Genomic DNA, 19,565 nt, shown 5'->3' with positions numbered 1-19,565 from the left:
ATTTAAAAACCAATATGCTATACTTGACAGCATAATTGTATTCATCCATTCCACCAACATTTACTAATCGTCTACTACGCTCCAGGTAGGAAGCTAAGGATACTCCTGCATATATATTTATTTATTAGTCACTTGATTTTTTATATGCAGTCTTTCACAAATGTGTGCAGTTTTAGAGAAAACTTTGTAAAATTTCCATGAATCTTAATTATGACTTTGCTTCTAAGAAGTACTGTGTAAATGACATCTCTGTGTGTGTGTGTATGTGTGTTACAAGGAGGAGAAATTTACAGAGAGGCCAATTTATAAAATGTTCTTCAATTTTATGAGTTATGAGCATCATGTCTCATTGGCTATCTTATTCAACTAAGGTAATAACTCACCTTTTGTTTAAAGAATAGCATTCCAGCAATGAAGGAGTGGGTAATATTTAGATATAGAGCTCGCTCTCAGAGAGCTCACCCACCACCTCAGAGTTTGCCTCTAGCAACAAAGATGTCTTAGGATTTGTCCTGTTGGTTCAGACTTCCACCAACACCAAAGGGGACAGAAAATATATATATATATATACATGCCTTACTGTTAAAGTGTACAGATGAAACTTATTGGATTTCATTAACCAATGTCATCATAAAATATAAATAAATAACTACTTATTCTACTACTCTCATGAGAATATTGTCCACATGCTGAAACCAAATGGATCATTTCCTTTGAGCAGGTTTTCTCTGCCTTTCAAAAACTAGGCTAAAACCCAGTGAGAAAATCAGCATATTTGGTTTGAGATGCCATCATATTTCATGTAGTTTTGTGTATACCCTAACCCTCAAGTCCAATGTGGAGAAGGCCAAGATATTAAGAATAAAAGCTAAGAATTTAGTCCTTCCATTCATTTGCATTCTCCCATTGCATTTCACTCTGCTTTGAGTTTACTAATACACACACACAGAAGCACTCTGACCTCTAACTCTCTACAAGTGTTTTTACTTTCGTTACGTTTTTCACAATCAACATGTGATTTCACAGCATCCATAGCAACATTTCTCAAACTGTAATCCACAATAATTTCCTTGATGGTCCACAAATGGTTATACCCTCATTCAAACAGGAAAAGAAGAAAGGGTAAGACCAAAGGGTGATCCCCTCAGTCTACCCCTCTTTGCCAAAAAGGCAATAGCTCTTCTGGATGCTCTACTCCCGAGTCCTCCACGACTCATGGTGACCTCAGCACAAGGATGTCTGAAAAGACAAATCTTTTCAAATGGATTTACTAACATTCTTATAAATGTCAGGGGGTCGGATGGTGAAGAGAGAAGAACAGATATCAGGTGAACGACTTGTAATGTCTGCCATAGGTATACCGGTCATGTGAAAAAAAAAAAGATGTTACCTGAGTGGATATTTGAGGGAAAAATAAAGTTAAATCCATAGTTCATGCCTTAGATATGTTAATTCTAGATAGGTCGATTATTTTGAAGCATATAAAGTGAATCCACAAAATAACCTAAAGAAACCAGGAGAATTTTTATACTCTAAGATAGAAAAAGGTCTCTATAATACAAAAACCCAGAAATCACAAAAGATTAATAAACTCAACTACATACAAATTTTTTTTAAAGTTTCTGATGAGAAAAATGAAAGTTAAAACACAAACCAACACAAAAAAAATTTGCAATACACATGCTAGACAAAGAGCCAGTTTTCTTTTAATAAAGGGGGTAGAAATAAAGAGTTAACAGAAAAGACAAATTGCTCTTAAACGTATTAAGAGATGATCAATCTCACTTATCAGAAAAACACAAAATCAAAACTACTAAATACCATCTTTCGCTTTCTGACTGACCAAGAATGAGAACAGGGTAATAGACCCTCTACTACATAGCTGGTGGGAACGAAACTCTCTAGAGAGGAAAACTAACAACTCAGCAGCTGGGAACCATCCTGCAATTATAATTGCACACATGCAAAATGACCTATGCCCAATGATATTCACTGAAACATTACTGTTTGTAATGACGAACTTCAGAACAAATTTAAATATCTATCGAAAGAAGAAGAGTTGGAGCAATTCTAGTTCATCCATTCGATAGAATACAGTAATTATAAATATTAGATTTTATGACTGGAAAAAAAAAACTTTTAAAGCTCCTGTGTGCCAATACGGGAGGGCAGTCAGCTATACTGTTAAGTACCAAAACCAAGGAACAAAATAGTATATACACTAAGTTTCCATTTTTACTTTTAAAAATTAAGCAATGAATGAAACATGCAGACGACCTAAAGTATTCAGATTTCTCAGATGTCATTTCGATATTTGTTTCACTCCCTAAGCCCAGTGGACCTGCCCTTTCCCACCAGCTCAAGGTGATGCAGAGCCTTTGGAGGTGAGCAGGCGGCAAGCTGGCTTCGGAACTGATCTCCGAAGCTGATCTGAAGCACTTTACTCCTTGGCAAGGAGCCTGAGCAGGGAACGATCCAAAATGTCTTCACCACAAATTTAACCAACTATAAATCCACTTTTTTTTTTTAAACAAATTTCTATTATAAGAATTGAATGTTGATGGGAAATTGGCTCTCATTTAATCTTTGATCACATATTTTCATCACTATCTGGTATTGGGAGAACAATGACACTTGAGGGCTTCACGGGGGCTAGAAGGAACAAGGAGAATCTGTATTAAATTAGCTGGTTTGGGTGAGGAGGGCGCACTGGAAAGCAGAAAAGTTTTCTGCTTCTCCGTGGGAGAAAATAAAAGCAGCAATAGGAATGAGCCGCAAGAGCTATTTTGTAACTTTCCTTTAACTTAAGGACATTGGAACAAGTTCAGAAAGCCACAAAATCTCAATTTCCCCTACTTCGGCCTGCTTTTCTGATTCCCATCCCAGTTCAGCTACTGTCTCATCTAGTCACACTTCTCTCCTATTAAGAAAAGACCAAAAGGGGGAGATGGGACATACATTCTATACTTCCTGACTTCTGGACAAAGTTCTTAAGGCCTCTCCCTGTTCTAAGGGCCTAGAAAGGGTAAACCTTGGAACTCAAGCCTGTAGTGTATACAACCCGCAACCTCCCCCAGAGGCCAGAGAATACCCAGGTGCAGCTGTGAGGGAACCCCTTCACCAGAGATGTTCTCTGCACTCTTGGCACTGGGCTCACTGTTCCGCCAGGTCGCGGACCTACCCCGTATCCTGAAACCTTTGCTGGTGAACCACACGGCATCTGTACTACATGCAGAATATACTAAAAAGTGCTGTCGGGAAAGAACAACCAAAACAAAAATTTAAGTCCTGTTTTCATGGACCTCATAACCACTTTGGGATCAAAAGCTATGAATGTACGTGTGCCGGCCCACACAAGCAGTCTCTAGAGTCTTACGATGGAGCAGCTTTCGCAAACTGAAAAACCTCAGCACGTAAGCACAAAAGGGACAAAATGGCAAGTGGCCTGTGACAGATGAGGCTAGGCATGCGGTGCAGGGTTTATCTTAACCTTATTCCTCCCTATCACGCAATCTCTCCTAGCCTTATCAGCCAGACTTCCTGGAAGAGAATTCTATACTCCCTATCCTTAGGACTGCATCTCGCTTAACTTCTCAGTGAACTTGTTTGTCTTCCACCTTCACTCTGAAATACTCTAAGCCACTAGCGAGATCCAAATTTTCAGATTAAATAGAGATTTCTCAGTTATTTTCCTGAACTTCGGTCTGATACTGTTTATTTCAGCATTTAACTATTTGCAAATCACAACCCGCAAACTTTTTTGGAAATCTGTTGAATGCTATGGACCCTCACCCCAGAAAAATCATACACATGCACACACACATGCACATGCACACAAGCACACACGTATACACATGCACACAAACACACACACATGCATACACAATAGAGGGTTCAGAAACCCCCTGAAACTTAACCCTGGACCAACTGGGTCAGTAGATCCCAGGTTAAGAACTGTCAGCCACTGGCTTGGTTTCTGTAACAACTTTCCCTAACAAATTACTCCACTTACAATTTGAATCTCCTCCCTGGATTCCTCTTCCTAGGTCCACCTCTTAAACATGGCTGCTCCCTAGGGTTATGAATTCAGGTCAATGCTTTCATTCAAAAACATCCCTCCTTGCTCATCCACTCTCATGATGTCGGTCATCAGCAGCATGCTTCAGAGTCTTAAATCTATTATCTCCGGCCCAAACCACACCTGTAAGAGTCATACATCTAGAACTACCACTGGGAGGATAACTCTACTTTGGCTGCCATAATACTCAATGTGACCAAAATTAAACTCACCATCCCCTCTCACTTCCTCGCCCCCCACTTAATTAAGTTGTCTTTCTCAGTTATTAATGCCAATGAAATATCATGATTCCATTTCTAGGATGGCCAAGTACTTCCTATCAGACCAACTCTCCCACAGATAGAAACTATAAACTCAGGACTTCTTGACATTAAAAAAAAAAAAAAAAAGTTCTTCTGAAAGCACTAGAGAGCAAATGAGAGCAGGCAATGCCTGGAGGCGAGCTGACTGTAGAAGAAGGAACTGCACAAGGTGAGTTTCCAGTTTTTTAAGGTTTATAGCCTAAGGACACACCCCCGCCCCTGCTATGCAAGTGGCTCAAATTCTGGTTAAAAAAAAAAAAAGAAAAAGACAGAGTCTCACTGGGCTGGGAACTAGAGGACAGAGCCCAGGACAATCACAGTCACTAGAAAATGAGAGGAAAATTCCAGGATAGAGAGAGAGAGCTAGAGAGAGGAAGTATAAAAACTTCTCCCAAATCACTAGGTGGCCCCTGAGCCGCAGATGTGCAGGCAGACTCCGAGCTCTCTAGCCAAGGCAACAAGAGCCAAACTGAGATTTAAGCTGCTGCCACTATAGCAAAAACAGAATTTGCAGTTTGAGTCTAGCCAAATTAAGTGTCTGCTTTAACCAAACAAAAATATCATTTTTTGCCAAAATGTAATAAAACTGAGAGCTCACACAACATGTCATTTATAATGTCCAGGATGCAACCCAAATTACTTGAGATTAAAAAAAAGCAGGACTACGGCCATGCCACCCTGAACAAGCCCGATCTCGTCTGATCTTGGAAGCTAAGCAGGGTCCGGCCTGGTTAGTACCTGGATGGTAGACCACCTAGGAATACCAGGTGCTGTAGGCAAAAAAAAAAAAAAAAAGCGAGAAACAGGAGCTCATTCCCAAAGAAAAAGACAATCAAGGGAGTCAGCAAGGTTCTAATTAGCAAGCAAACATTTTAAAGCAGCTATCATTCCAATACTCACATATAGAAAGGAAAAATGCTCATAATAATAGTGAAAGGAAATCTCAGCAGAGAATTATAAACTATAACAATGAATAACAATGACAAGAAAAAGTACCAAATGAAAATTCAAGAACTGAAAAATAAAATATCCGAAATAAAAATTCACTAGATGGGATTAACCACAGAAAGGAGATGACAGAGGAACGAGTCAGTGAACTCTGTGAAGATATTGAGGATGTACTGCACATCAACACAAATTATTCAGTCTGAAGAACAGGATGAAAGACTGAAAAAACAAATCTTAGGGACCTACGGGACAATATTAAAATGTCTAACATAATTGGATAACAATTGTAACTGATGTCCCAGAAGAGAGGAGAGAGGCCTGACCTCAGCGGGCTAGTGCCACGTTTTCTCAGGCGGGGTCCCTGGGCTCTTGGCCCAGGCTGTGCAGCTGCGATGGAACCAAGTTCGAAATACGGCAACTTTGAAAGATGTTACCAGGCAAGTAAAGTCAATTAAAAACATCTAGAAAATTATGAAGTCTGTGAAAATGACAGCAACAGCAAAATATGCCCAGCTGGGAGGAAGCTGAAACCAGCTGGAGTATATGGAGCCAGATCTTTGGCTCTGTATGAAAAAGCTGATATTAAGGTGCCTGAAGACAAGAAGAAACACCTCCTTATCAGTGTGTCCTCAGACAGAGGGCTTCATGGTGCTGTCCATTCTTTGGTTGCTAAACAAATGAAAAGTGAAATGGCTACGCTTAAGACAGCCAGGAAAGAAGTTAAGATTGTTGAAATTTGTAATAAAATTAGGGGTATACATCACAGGACTCATTCTGACCAGTTTCTGGTGACATTCAAGGAACTGGGAAGAAAATACCCTACTTTTAGAGAGAAGATCAGTCATTGCTCTGGAATTATTAAATTCTGGATATGAATTTGCAAAGGATTGATGGTTTTTAATAGATTCAGGTCTGTCACCTCCACAGGACAGAAGAAAAGCCTACCTTTGCTTTTAACGCCATTGTAAGCGCTGAGAGCATGAGCATCCACAATGCTATGGATGTGACATGTTGCAGAACTGCCAACAATACAACCTGGCCAACGCCATGTACTATTTGCTAAGAAATCCACCACAAGTACCAAGTGCCAGGATGATGGCCACGGATGACGCTGGCAAGAATGCTTGTGAGATGACTGACAACTGACTTTGACTTTCTATCACACCCGCCAAGTTGTCATCACAAAGGAGCTGATTGAAACCATCTCTGGTGCTGCAGCTCTGAATGAATGAAAATCAAGTTTCATGCTCAGCCAAGAGGTAAAAAAGGAAAATTCAGCCAGCTGATTTTGTTTTTAGCTTACTGCTGTCCTGGTCAAAAGAAATTATTGGTCCATTGTTTAAATTACTAAAGACAGCAAGATATTTGTAAATTATAATGAACAACTTACAATAATTAAGAAAAGGAGAGAATGTGGCAGGAAAATAATATTTGAAAAAATAATGGCCAAAATTTCCTCAAAAATTGGGAAACATGTTTAACAATTCAAGAAGATAAGCAAATATCAGAAAATCTAGAAAACAACTAGAGAAAGATGACACATTGAATATAAGAGTGCACTGATTTGAATTACAAGGTCTTCTCATCAGAGACAATGGAAGCCAGAAAACAGTGCAACACACCTTTGAAGTGCCCAAAGAAGGAATCTGTCCACTCAGTGTGGACACTGAGTGCCAGCATCCCATGCCAAAAGCCTGGGAGTGAGAAGGACTTCTTCCTCATACAAACCTTCCAGGACGACTGATTCTATGTACTTAGGATCCCTCCATTTTTACCACCATATCTACCCCAAGGAAAAGTAGCCTGAGCTCTCATCTCTCTCCTGAATTACAGCAATAGCTGTTTAACTAGTTTCTTCGCCCCAGGCTGGCCCCTAAGCACTCTGTGCTTCATATCACCACCATGCTCTCGAAATAGACTGATCACATCACCCTCTTGCAAAAGTCACTCAGTGACTCCCTCCAGCACTCAAAATAAAATCCAAACTCTTTAGAACAGCATTCAGACTTCTGGGTCCCGGGATGCCTTTATACTCTTGAAAATTATTGAAGGCCCAAAGAGCTCTAGCTTATGTAAACTTATCTATCAATATTTACTGTTTTAGAAATTTAAAGAGAAATTTTTCAAACATGAGAAGCGGCAAGTCCGTATACCGTTAAACTTGAGAGCAATGATGTCATCACGTATCATGGAGCCTCTGGAAAATTCCCAGCACACTCGAGATAATTAGGGTTAAAAAGCCAAATAAAAATCAGCATTGTTTTGAACTTTTGAACTAGGACCTCCCCCCACACCACCCCACACCAACACACATGCACAAGTGTCTCAGGGACCTATAGGGGTCTCAGAACACCACCCCTTGAAAACGGCTGCTTGAGATGATTCATTCTGGTGCCCTGCTCCTCTAAGCTCCAGCTGGAGTTCGGGGTGTTTCCCTGACAACACCACTCTCCCTCGTGTTCTGCACACCTGTTCCCCTTTAGGAAAAAAACGCCTTTCAATTCCCCATTTCCCAGCTAACTCCAACTCATTCCCAAGACTGAACCAAGCATTGCCTCCTTAGAAAGCATTTCCTAATCTTTTCCCAATAATCTGATTCTGACGTCTCTCCTCTCCCAAAGCTCCCTCTGCCTATCTGCATTACGGCACTGACCAGACAGCTACACCAAGAAATACCACATAGGATGTCCATTTCTGTATTCCCGGAATAAGGTCCAGAATTCACTCATGCATTTGACACACACACACACATGATCCTTAATGGAAACTGACCTAATGAAGAAATGAAGTCAACCACACCCTTAAACTCTAAATACTAAAGTTAGCAACCTTCCCTGTGAGGCTACAAGCATGCTATTTACTCTACTTCCCAATATCAAAATTATTAGGAAGTTCTCCTTTATAATAAAAATCTCAGTTACCTAAGGATGAATATTTTAGACCTCTCAGAGTTGAAATAAAGTATAGAAAAGGAATTTGGCAACAAAAGTAAAGGGTCCAAGAATCATTTCTGATGGTGAAGAAATAGCTCTCAAAACACCTTAGCAACAATATTGGGTCACCAGGCAAAATTCTAATATGTGTGAAATTAAGATGGCCTAATTCTCACAGAGAAATGAAAAAGCACTCTGATTGGCTATTTTTCACATAAAAGCTACAATATAAACAATGGGGGAAAAAAAAAGAAAGATCCCAATATCACATACTTGTTTGTCAAGGAGGGCAGCTGCAGAAGGGTACGGTCCCCAGGCCTGGCAAATAAAACATCCCAAACTTAGTCCTCTTTCTCAACAGCCTAGGGCCAGTTACCAAATGAACATAAAGAGGGGAGAACGTGCTGCCTGTTCAGTTTTGCAGGAAGGCTGGAATGGCCTCGGGAACACAATAAGGACCAGTAAGGACCCAGGACAGTGGCAACTCCTTTAGCGACACCGTCTTCGGTCGTGGAGAATATTAAACGCCTCATTCTAGAACAGTGCAGAATTGAGAACACTTTAGGAATATTTTCACTTTTTAAAGTATCTAAATCCTGACATGAAAATTAAGACTTGGGGGAGATTTTATTTTCAAAAAGAAAAATTACAATTACAAAATAGCCACAGTAATATCCAACTTCCAAATATAAACCTTTTTATTGTCAGTTTTTAAAATGTATTTCAGTGTAAGTCGTAAGCATGGCTTCTATCAATAAGAAAGTTTTTTTTATTTTTAAATTTTTAAGTTTATAACTTGTTTTACATTTTCTTTGACTCCAATTTAAGTTAGAAACATATTAGAATATTCTTGCACCAAACATTATTGAAAAAAATCTTGATCTTTTTTTTATTTTTCTTCTAAATATCCTATAAAACTTTTCATAACACAGAAAATAGGATTTTAAATAGAAAACATACATTTGGTTGAATAACTACCAACACTAGTAGAAATCTAATCATTTCTGGTTTCTAGCTACCAATATTAAATAGCTACAGAACCTATAAAATGTGGGCCAAGCATACAGATACAAATTGCCTCTAAATTAGAACTCTATCAAGTTAATTAATCCATTCAGACTAAAACTTTATTATTTTACAAAACAAGAATCCAGAAGTAAATCTGATCTTTTCCCATATAAAGTTTACAAAGTATCTAAATGACTACTTCCAAGCCAGAATATAAGGAACAATAACTACACCATAGAAAGATCATAAGAAACTATCAGAACAAATTTGTTTCTGAACTCTAACTCGTTCTAAAATTTACCTCAATCAAAAAATTTGAAAAATTTCTGAAGGCTTTAAATTTCTAAAGAAGTTACTAAAAAATCTGCTAGGGTATTCCACCCAAGGATAAGAGCACATGAACAAATTTAAAACTATTATGAAGCATTTGGTATAACTAACTGAGAAGCCATTTTATTTCCACAAAAAACAAACGATACTAAAAAATTTTATTCTATACACATATCTGACATCATATCATCAAGCTAACTTAAACTAAGTAATGGAAAGTGTATTTTCACCAGCCATAGGGCTTCTCAAAGATGATCATATAAATGAGGCTTGCCAGGTTAGCTACAGAAATATTATCTTACACTAATTTTGTACTATGAATGTAGAAGAAATGTGTAAAAGATAGGAATTATGAGGTCAATAAATACATAATCCACGTAACATATGTCTACATGTTTCAATATATTAAGGTAAAATTAAAAGACTAGAAAACTGTTCTTTCTTTTTTTCCTATGTTCTCTTAGCCAACTTGAATAGCTAAATTAAAATCAAGGCAACTTTTTAGATTAAAAAAATAATATTTAAGAATTCATTGACACTTTTTATATTAACCTTTTCTATCTCAAAGTGCCATTTATAGGATATAAAAATAAAGGAAAAAAAACTGTAGAGCAGAGAGAAAATATCACAGACAGTAGCACTGGAAAAAGAATCTTGGCACAGGGAAGAGCATCAGGCAAATTTCTAGAAAGGAAATAGCTTTAAAAAAAAGAAGAAGAAGTCATGAAAATCATCCATTCTGAACAAGTGATATATATTTTCAAAGTAGATAAACTTATTTTATTGTATCAGTGTGTCTAATTCAACAAGAATTAAAAGTCATAAATTACTTTTACATTTTCATAGTGTTAAAAGATTTCAATCTAAAATGGAACCAGAGGTTATAATACACCCTCAAAAGAAGAGAACTTAAGAACCAAGAAACTTGATTTCCTAGAAATGCCTGATTATAGAAGACCAGGAACTATTTCCTGGCCAGTGAACATCTGCCAACAACACCTCCCCATCCTCAAGCCAATGAACTTACTGTTCGGACTCTAGCTGGATGTCCACCTCTTCACACTCCTTGACCATAAGCCCACCGCAAACCTTCCAAAGACCCGCCTGTAGCTTGCTGCAGCATGCATTTCCCAAATTTCAATTCCTCTGCTATTTCCAAATAAACTCAATTTCCAGTCATTTGCATTTGCCTCAGTTTACCTTTTCATTTAGGTTGACAATAGTAACTACCCAAAAATTAGGTACAGAAATTACTTTTCTAATTGAAAACTGTATTTTTCAGCTATCAACCTCAACCATGAAACAAATTTTACCCCAAAATTATGAGCAGGAATACAACTATCTGTTGCTGCTTTACAAAGATCTTTAGATAGATCTTTCCAAGGACCAGAGTCACCTAAATAAAAATCAACCTTGTTATTGGATTCCAGATATATCAAAAAGAGTTAGTAAAAAGAAAATCAAATTTTTTATTTGGCAAATGTTAAGTTCTAGACATGAATACATTGGGGACAAAGATATTAACTGTTCCCCAGTCATTATGTTACTTGATTTGTCTTATATAAAAAAAATATTATTATGTAAATTTTTTAACTTTTGAGAAGTGATACGAAGTGTTTTGAATCTTAACCATCTGATATAAATACCAGAAATGGTCCAAAAACTAAAATAAACCAGTATTCACCATTAGTACTGATGTTTCACAACGCTATGAACTTTTAAAGTTTTTTATTTAAACATTTGGAAGTCCCATTTGATTCTTAAAAACAAGACAAACAATAATAAAATTTGTAGTATAATAAATTTTGTCACATTTTTTTTCATTACACCTCAGAAGGACTTTTGTTGTTGCAGTTAGTTTTGTTTTACCTTTCAGCAGTATGTAGTGTCTTTACCCTGTGTCCCTCGGCATACCGATTTGTAAATGTTTAGCTTAAAGACAATTAAAGGTAAGTCTAAAACCATTTTATCTTACAATTAGCATTTGACCCCAACCAGGCTTAGACTAGTAGAACTAGCCCCACTAAACCATTAATCAAGGAGGGGGTAAGTAAAAACATCAGCACTTTATTTTTGCAATATCAGTATTATTACATATACTATTTTAAATTCAGATTTCTTAAACTGATAGTTTACAATATTAAAATTCAAAAATTTTAGTTCAAAACTGTATTTAAAATTATATTGGATTAAAGAGGCATGTAATATAAAAAAGAATTATGCCTGAACTTTGAAAAAAATGTATGACTAAATACAAATCTGAATTTAAAATATAGATATCTCGGGAAATTCTTAGATACCTAAGTATAATATTTAGCCATTAAAACAAGTTTATTATATTTGCTATGATCAAGTAAACTACATACACAGTCATGAAGAACATCTCAAAAGCTCATTAGTATCCTTTAATATTCTTGTTCCCTATATAACAAGCATCTCAGTTACCATCAGCATCAAAAACACATGAGGAACTTAAAGTCACTTCAAAGACTTTATTTAGCTAGAAGATGCTACAAATGCTCCTTTAAACTCTCAGAATTAAAGTCAGAAATCTTCCAAAACGTAAAAAAAAGGTGGCGGAGTAGTTAAAGGGAATTAATAAAATGTTCCCCTCCTTTGTGAAAAGAGTCAGGTCTTGGTTTAATTCCCCAAGGCCAGATGCTTTTCTCACAAGGATAATTTTTTCTTTCTCCTAGGCACATAGCAGAAAATTAATAAATACTCGCTGAGTTAAAATTGAATATTAAAAAAAAACTTTACTTCTACTTTTAATTAACAAATTGAATAACCCATAGGAACACATATTCAATCTATAAATGACATTAGGATTCAAACCAGAATCCCGCAGCATCACCATTTGGAAGCTGCATAGAAGTCTCTTAAGTGGGTTTCAGTTTCCTCATGTGTAAAATGGGAACTTCAGCTGCTACTCCCAAAGGAGATCCTTCCAGAAGGATCAGATGAGAACACACAGGAAAGTACTTAAAAGCCCCAAAGTACTAACATCAGTGGGAGAGGTGTGAACTGGGGACACTTAGATCAACATCTTTGCTCCCGCAGGTCCTCTTTCAAGAGATAATTATTATCTCCTCTCCAGCCTTCGCGAAGTTAAAGGTAGTTATGAAAATGGTCTAATACTACAAGAATGTAAATGTAAATAAGAAAGCAAAAAGACAAGTGACAATAATAGTCCTGGTTAAATGATCAGTTTCTTAAAATTCCATGAGTACCACACTGAAGAACCTCTGAAGCATTAAGAAATTTAGTTTAACACCTGATTGGGTGAGTCACTGTCAGGCATGAGTAGCCATTCAGTTAAACTGTGTCACTTTGTACTTAATATTAAAATAGCAAGTAAAAAAAAGAAAATTTAAATGAAGAAAATTTAAGTGACAGGTAAATAAAAATAAAACATTTATAATTTACAATTTCTAGCTGCAGAAAAGTACACTCATTTTAAAAAAGATTGTTCAACTTTAAAGTAACCCATGTAATTATGAGAATGTGGAGAGTGGTGCTTAAGAATCTTTAATAAAGCAAGGATTCTATGGGATGTAAATTATACCTCAAAGAAGTTGTTAAAATACAAGTAAAATTAAAATACAGCATGGGAGGAAGCAGGGAACGCGTGCCTCTGGGGCTGGTGCTCTCGGAATGTGACAGTTCCTTTCTCATGCCTCCTGTGCTCCGCCAGCAAGAGGAGGAAGAGAAACTGGAAACAGGTGGCAGTGGCCTGTCGTGTCTGGTTACCGATCACTGTTCCTCCTGTTACGCACTCCCACAGTGGCTTGGTTACCTTTCTGGCATTTGCTGCGTTTCCTTAGTTCTGGTGTGTCTGCGTCTTCTGCATTCCTTCACTGCTTCAATTAAAACAGCTTTTAACTCGCCTTATCTCTTCCTCCAAACCCCATGAAGCAGGTTTTACTACCATTTTGCAAAAACTAAAGCACAGACACCTTCAGTAACTCGCTCATGGTCACATTTAGCAGTTTACATAGCACTTTCATATATGAGAATTTTATTCCTGGCTGTCCAATACCATGAAGCTACCTTTTCTGTCTAAAAGTAGTATTTGACAATATTTAGTTTAATATACCTCAACCTTTTTTTGGCATCTACTATATATGCAGTAGTGTGGGAAACATGAAGATGAAAAAACCTGGGTCTCAGCCTTTCAAGTGTTCCTACATCAGGATGGGAGACAAAGCTAAGCAAAAATCGCTGTTTTAAAAGAAATGGATATATACAGTTAGAAGTAAAAATAAAGTAGTAGAATAATAGGTAGAAGGAAGAATTACTGCTGGAGGGAATAATCAAAACTTCTTAGAATAAGGGATTCAGAGTGAACAGTGAAAAGACTAAATGTGAAAATACAAGTTTCCAAATTGTCTGTGGCCTTGCATTAATTCCATTCATGGGGACTCCATACTCCCTTAGTCACATTTTAAATTCCACTGACAAAGTACCTGCTATCAGCCAACCTGAAACTCCTGACAAGGGATAAGGCATCTATCTACTACTCAGAAGGGGGACTCGGAAATAAAATCTCAAAAACTCCAGAGAACGAGTTTTCAAGGTAGAGACTATGACAAACTAATGGAGTGATATACAGGAACAAAGGTACCTTCTACACGTAGCACAGCAGCCTACTCTACAGCTGCCCCTGAGACCAAGGAGCACCTACCCCACTGGTGAGCAGAGGGATCTGAAGAAAGCAGAAACGGTAAAGACCCTGAGAGGACAGAAGGGGTAACATGTGGTTAGTCCCCCAGTGCAGTAACTTAAGGCACCGCACGCCATCGGCTAGCCATTTAAGAAGATGGAAAAAGCAAAAGTAGAATCCAAGAAACAAGATGTAAGATTGATATTAAAGAGAAGGGCAGAAACAATGAAATGGAAACCCCGTTCCCTGAATGCAGACCAAAAAAGAGTAAATAAAACCAAACGGGTTCTTTGAAATGATCAATAAGAAAGTCCCATTATCATATTATACATATACATATATACATATTATACATATTATACATATTATATACAGTGTTGTAGGATTTTAAAAAAAAAAGATAAAGTACAATGAGCAAAATACAGACGGAAATAGGGCAAAAAAAGCAAAGTTCTAATATAATACCAGCTTGTTTATTTTTTATCGTCTCCACCAAAATGTAAGTCTGTCCCATGAGGCTGGGGACTTTTATCTACTCGTTTGTTGTTGTGTTCCCACCAACTATATTGTCTGGAATGTAGTAAGTGCTCAATTAACATTTTCTGTAACTATACAAAGGGTTTTTTTTTTTAACAAGAATATTAAAAAATATTAACTGAGAATCTAAATAGGAGGAATAGATTTCTGGAATCATATGAAATGTCAAAATAAATGCGAGAAAAAATGTAATTTTAATCATTTATTCCCTGAAATACACCCAACCTTAAATGTTTTCACACATGACAGAATAAGGCAGGAAGTAACACAATTTTTTATGAGACTAATAAAATCTTGATTCAAAATCTAAACAATGCTTAAAAAAATTCTGGGCTAGTTTGCTTAAGAACATAAATGAAAAAAATCTTAGAAAAATATCAATAAAAGCTAATAATTTTAAAAATTATCTTCATAAGGGTTTATTCCAAGAATGCAAGGGTAGCTTAATATTAAAACATGTCACTATATTTCACCACATGAATTAGAGGAAAAAATAAACTCACATAACCTTAATAGATTCCAAAATGCATGTGATGAAATTCAACATCTGATTATGATAAATATTCTCAAAGCCAGGAATACAAGAAAATATCCATAAATTGATTTTTAATGCTATATACTCAAAACAATAGCATAAAGTGAAACAGTAGAAAAGAGAAACCTTTGATGTGTTCCCTTTAAGGTAGGAACAAGTCAAAGATGCCACATAATGTTGTCCATCCTGATTAATATAGTAAGAAAAAAATATGAGAGGCTGGAAGGAAAGAGATAAAGTTGTCATTATGTAGAGATATGATTGATTCATCTATAGAGAAAAACCAATCAACCCTTAAAACTAATGAGAGATGAGTTCCCAAATTCAAGATAAACTTCACATACCGTTCGTCTCCATTAACCAGTTAGAAGATATAATTGAATAAGATACCATTCAAAGCAGCAGCAAAACTATGAAGTTTTTAGATTTAACTTGATACGCATTTTATCCATAATTTTAAAAATGTTAATAAAATATTAAAAACTTGAAAGATAAAGAAATATTCTGTTTACAGATGAAATAAATTACTGTAAAGATAACGATCCTCCCCAAATTGATCTAGAAATTCAAGCAAATTCAACCAGATGCTACTTGGATTATTTGAAGAACTCTCTAAACTAATTTCAAAGTTTATGGAGAAAATAAAAGTTTTAAAATAGCTAAATCAATTTTGAAAACTGCAGAAAGAAGAAATTCATACCATCTGATATTTGACATCACTCGAAGTCAAAAAATAGCAATCTTGGTACAGCAACAAAGAACAGAAAACTCAAAAACAGACATGTATATATGGGCCTTGATAAACGTTCAAGAGAACAGCAAAGAAGGAGGGAATAGATTATTCAGCATATGGTGCTGGGAAAACTGGAAGAAAAGAAACAGTGCTGTAAAAGGTTGACTACTATCTCATACCAAGTACATACATAAAACCTAACTTGATTAGTTACCCTACTGTAAATGTAAAATTATAAATGTATCAGAGAGATATACACAAAAATAACTTTATGGTTAAGGAACCATAAAATTCTTAACCATAAAACAAGAATGAATGAATGTGACATCAAAGTTAAGAGTTTCTGTTCGAGAAAGGATATCAAAGAACAAAAATAAAAGATAGGTGAAGACTTTAGAGAAAATATTTGAAAACCAAACAGGTACATGAAGAGATGGCTTAACCTTACCTTTGAACAGAGAAATTCATACTTAAACAATAGACAGTCTTGGAGGGTTACTATGTCATCCTTAAGGAGAATCTGATTTACTATGTGGGTAAGTATTTTTCCTCAGGGTTCTGGATCATAAAATCTGAAATTTTTCATTCTTAAAAAACAGTAGTCCAGGACTTTCAGAACTGTGCCAGGTGTTTCTTTGATGGGTCATTAAACTGACTATTGTTGTCCCTCTCACACACACACACACACACACACGATACCACTTTATACCCACGAGGTTGGCAAAAATTGCCAAATTGGATAATATCAGTGATGGTGAGTGTATTAGTTTGCTAGGGCTGTTATAACAAATTACTACAAAGTGAGTGGCTTAGAACAACAGAAATTTATTGTTTCACAGTTCTGAAGTTAAGATGTTGCCAGGGCCATGCTCCCTCTGAAACTTGTACGGACAAGACCCTTCCTTGCCTCTTCCTTGTTTCTGGGGGTTTGCTGGCAAGCTTTGGCAACCTTGGCTTGTAGACACATCACTCCAATCCTCTGTCTTCAAATGGCTGTCTTCCCTCTGTGTGTCTGTCCCAAAATACCATTTTTTCTAAGGATACCAATTATATTGGATTAAGGCTCAACCTAATGACCTTATTTTAACATGATTATCACTGTAAGACTATTTCAAATAAGGTCACATTCTCAGGTATTAGAGTTAAAACTTCAGCACATCTTTTGGGCAGGGAACAATTTGACCCTTAACAGTATAAACAAAAGGTAAGAAAAGAAATTCCCTCATTCAGTGCTAGCAAAGTGCCGCTGTGGAGCCTCCTGGAAGGCACCTGGGCAAGTAGTTAATGGCAAAAATAAATGGTGCACATCCTACAGTCCCGCAATCTCACTCCTGAATATATGCCATCTCACAGGTTGACAAGTCTGGGGATATTTGTCACAACACTGTGCGACATGGTTAAATATTCAAAAGCAAAGCTCAATGAAAAAAAATAGAATGGGGTCTAAAATATATAAAGTTATAATAATACATACAAAAAAAACCCCACCATCGATTTTATAAGGACACGAAAGTCTATGGACCGAACAAACATATTAGAATAGTTACCTATGTGGAAAAAGAGACTGGAACAAAAGAGCTCTAGTGTACTGTGATCACATACTATGGACCAAAAAGTCTCATTAATTCACCTCTCTAGAACTGAGGTCCAAAATAGGACAGGAAAATGTATTAACAGAACAAAATGTAATGACCATGAAAAAAATTAAGGCAAAGGTGAAGCTCACTAGGCTTATTTTTAAATGATACTTAATAATCAAAATTACTTGTGGGTGGCAAAAACTTTAGTAATTTCTAGCTCAAAATGATGACAAGGTTCTGTGAGTTGGATATCATTTTTACTTTTTAAAAAAAATTAAATTATACCTGCTAACTGATACAATTTGAAAATCATCAGGAGACAAGTGGTAATATGTTTGTTTTTCTCAAAACAGATAGAGGAGTTATTTGACACAATCATATTTAATCTTCCTCATACATTTCTTTGGTATAATATGTATATCATCAGTTCATGAGTTTCCCTATCCTAAGAAGCCGCATTAACCAGGAGAGCTGCTGGATGATTAATAGTGAGCTGGATTTATACAAGAGGACGTGGCCAAGGAATCAAGCAGGATCCCAACTGTAACCCAGTGTCACTCTTTACTTTGACTGTTGGAGAATATTTCTAAATAATTATACTATTTTAAACCGCATTTTATCATTCAAAATCATTGAATTGCCTCACCCATCAATCAACCTTTGGAGCAGATGACACCCTCCTTAATTTTGTTTCCCCCAACAGCACCCAGAGCATCATGCTGCCCCAGTAAATTGTGTGTGTTGCTCAATTTTCGATAATCCTATTACAACTATAATTTTCAAACACAGCTCTCTGCAGAAAAAGAAACAAGCAAAATAACAGCTAAGTATAACTTTTCAAGTACTAAGTATATTTTTAAAGTTACATTGTGCCAAAAAGAATTGGGGGGAAAAGTCTAGACTCAAGAACGGGCTTTCTCAACTTCTGCACAGTTAGCATTTGGGGTCAGAAAGATAAATCTTTGGTATGAGATCTGACTCATGCATTCCAGGATGGTTAGCAGCATCCCTGACCTCTACCCACTGTAAGTCAATAGCATCCCCTATCCCAGTTGAAACAATGAAAAAAAAAGTCCCCAGACATCCCCAAATGTCACGTGGAGGGACGAAATCACCCCTGGGTGAGAACAAGATTTTCATTTTGGTCCAATAGTCACACAGAGCAGTGTGATATGAAAAAGGGATGCCTAGCTCATCCCTGGACTGTTGACTAAAGAAGGGAAGGGAAAGAAGCCTGCAGTCCGATCTTCTTCACCGGGCCGGTCCTCAGAGAGGCTGGCAGTGTGCCAGACCTGAACTAAGCTCGTTCATAGGCAACAGAATTGATGTAACCTTTTCCAATAGCCACATGTTTTACATTCCAAGCAAAATGCTGGCTACTCTACATTAGCCCTAACCACAAACATCTATAGTCTACTAACCACAGGCTAAACACGGCGTCTCAGAAACCATAACTATGACAACCCCTTAGCATGCAAAATATGCTTGCATTCATTCCAAAGTCATATAAGAGAAAATATTACAGTCCTGGTTTGAATGTTAAAAAGAAAAAGAAAAAAAAATCTTTACACATTAAAATATGCTAAAGTTAAAGAAAAACGTTTAAATATATTTCAAAGGTGAATAACCACTCTAAATTGCTGGATAGTCAAAAACATGATAAATCTTAATAGTGCATTAAAGAAAGCTTAAAACATTTTTAAACATGCTGGAGATGGTAGCATATTAAATGCAGACATTTTTCCTCCCTCAACTTCAAATTCAAACCATACACCTCCCCTGAACCCATGGACGGACTTGAACCCTAAAAAGATACCATCACCAGTTGCCATGGCCTCCAGTAAGAGTAGGTGGGGATGTGTCCCCTCCACGCAAGGGTAGAAGGGCATAAAGACACCTAGAAGCAGAAGTTTCCTGC

General features: G+C 36.7%; 1 protein-coding gene and 2 pseudogenes across 15 annotated transcripts in view; 2 read left to right on the top strand and 1 right to left on the bottom strand.

The window, feature by feature from the left end:
* The window catches only part of LMO7 (LIM domain 7), a 183,098-nt gene that overhangs the window by 144,161 nt on the left and 19,372 nt on the right, over window positions 1–19,565 (bottom strand). The gene's annotated exons all lie outside the window — the stretch shown is intronic.
* Window positions 5,041–5,159, top strand: LOC112481543 (annotated as a pseudogene).
* On the top strand, window positions 5,224–11,677 carry LOC112481376 (annotated as a pseudogene).

Source organism: Pteropus alecto, unplaced genomic scaffold, assembly GCF_000325575.1.
Source record: "Pteropus alecto unplaced genomic scaffold, ASM32557v1 scaffold72, whole genome shotgun sequence".
Classification (NCBI taxonomy): Eukaryota; Metazoa; Chordata; class Mammalia; order Chiroptera; family Pteropodidae; genus Pteropus; species Pteropus alecto.
This window is presented reverse-complemented; position numbering and strand designations above follow the sequence as displayed.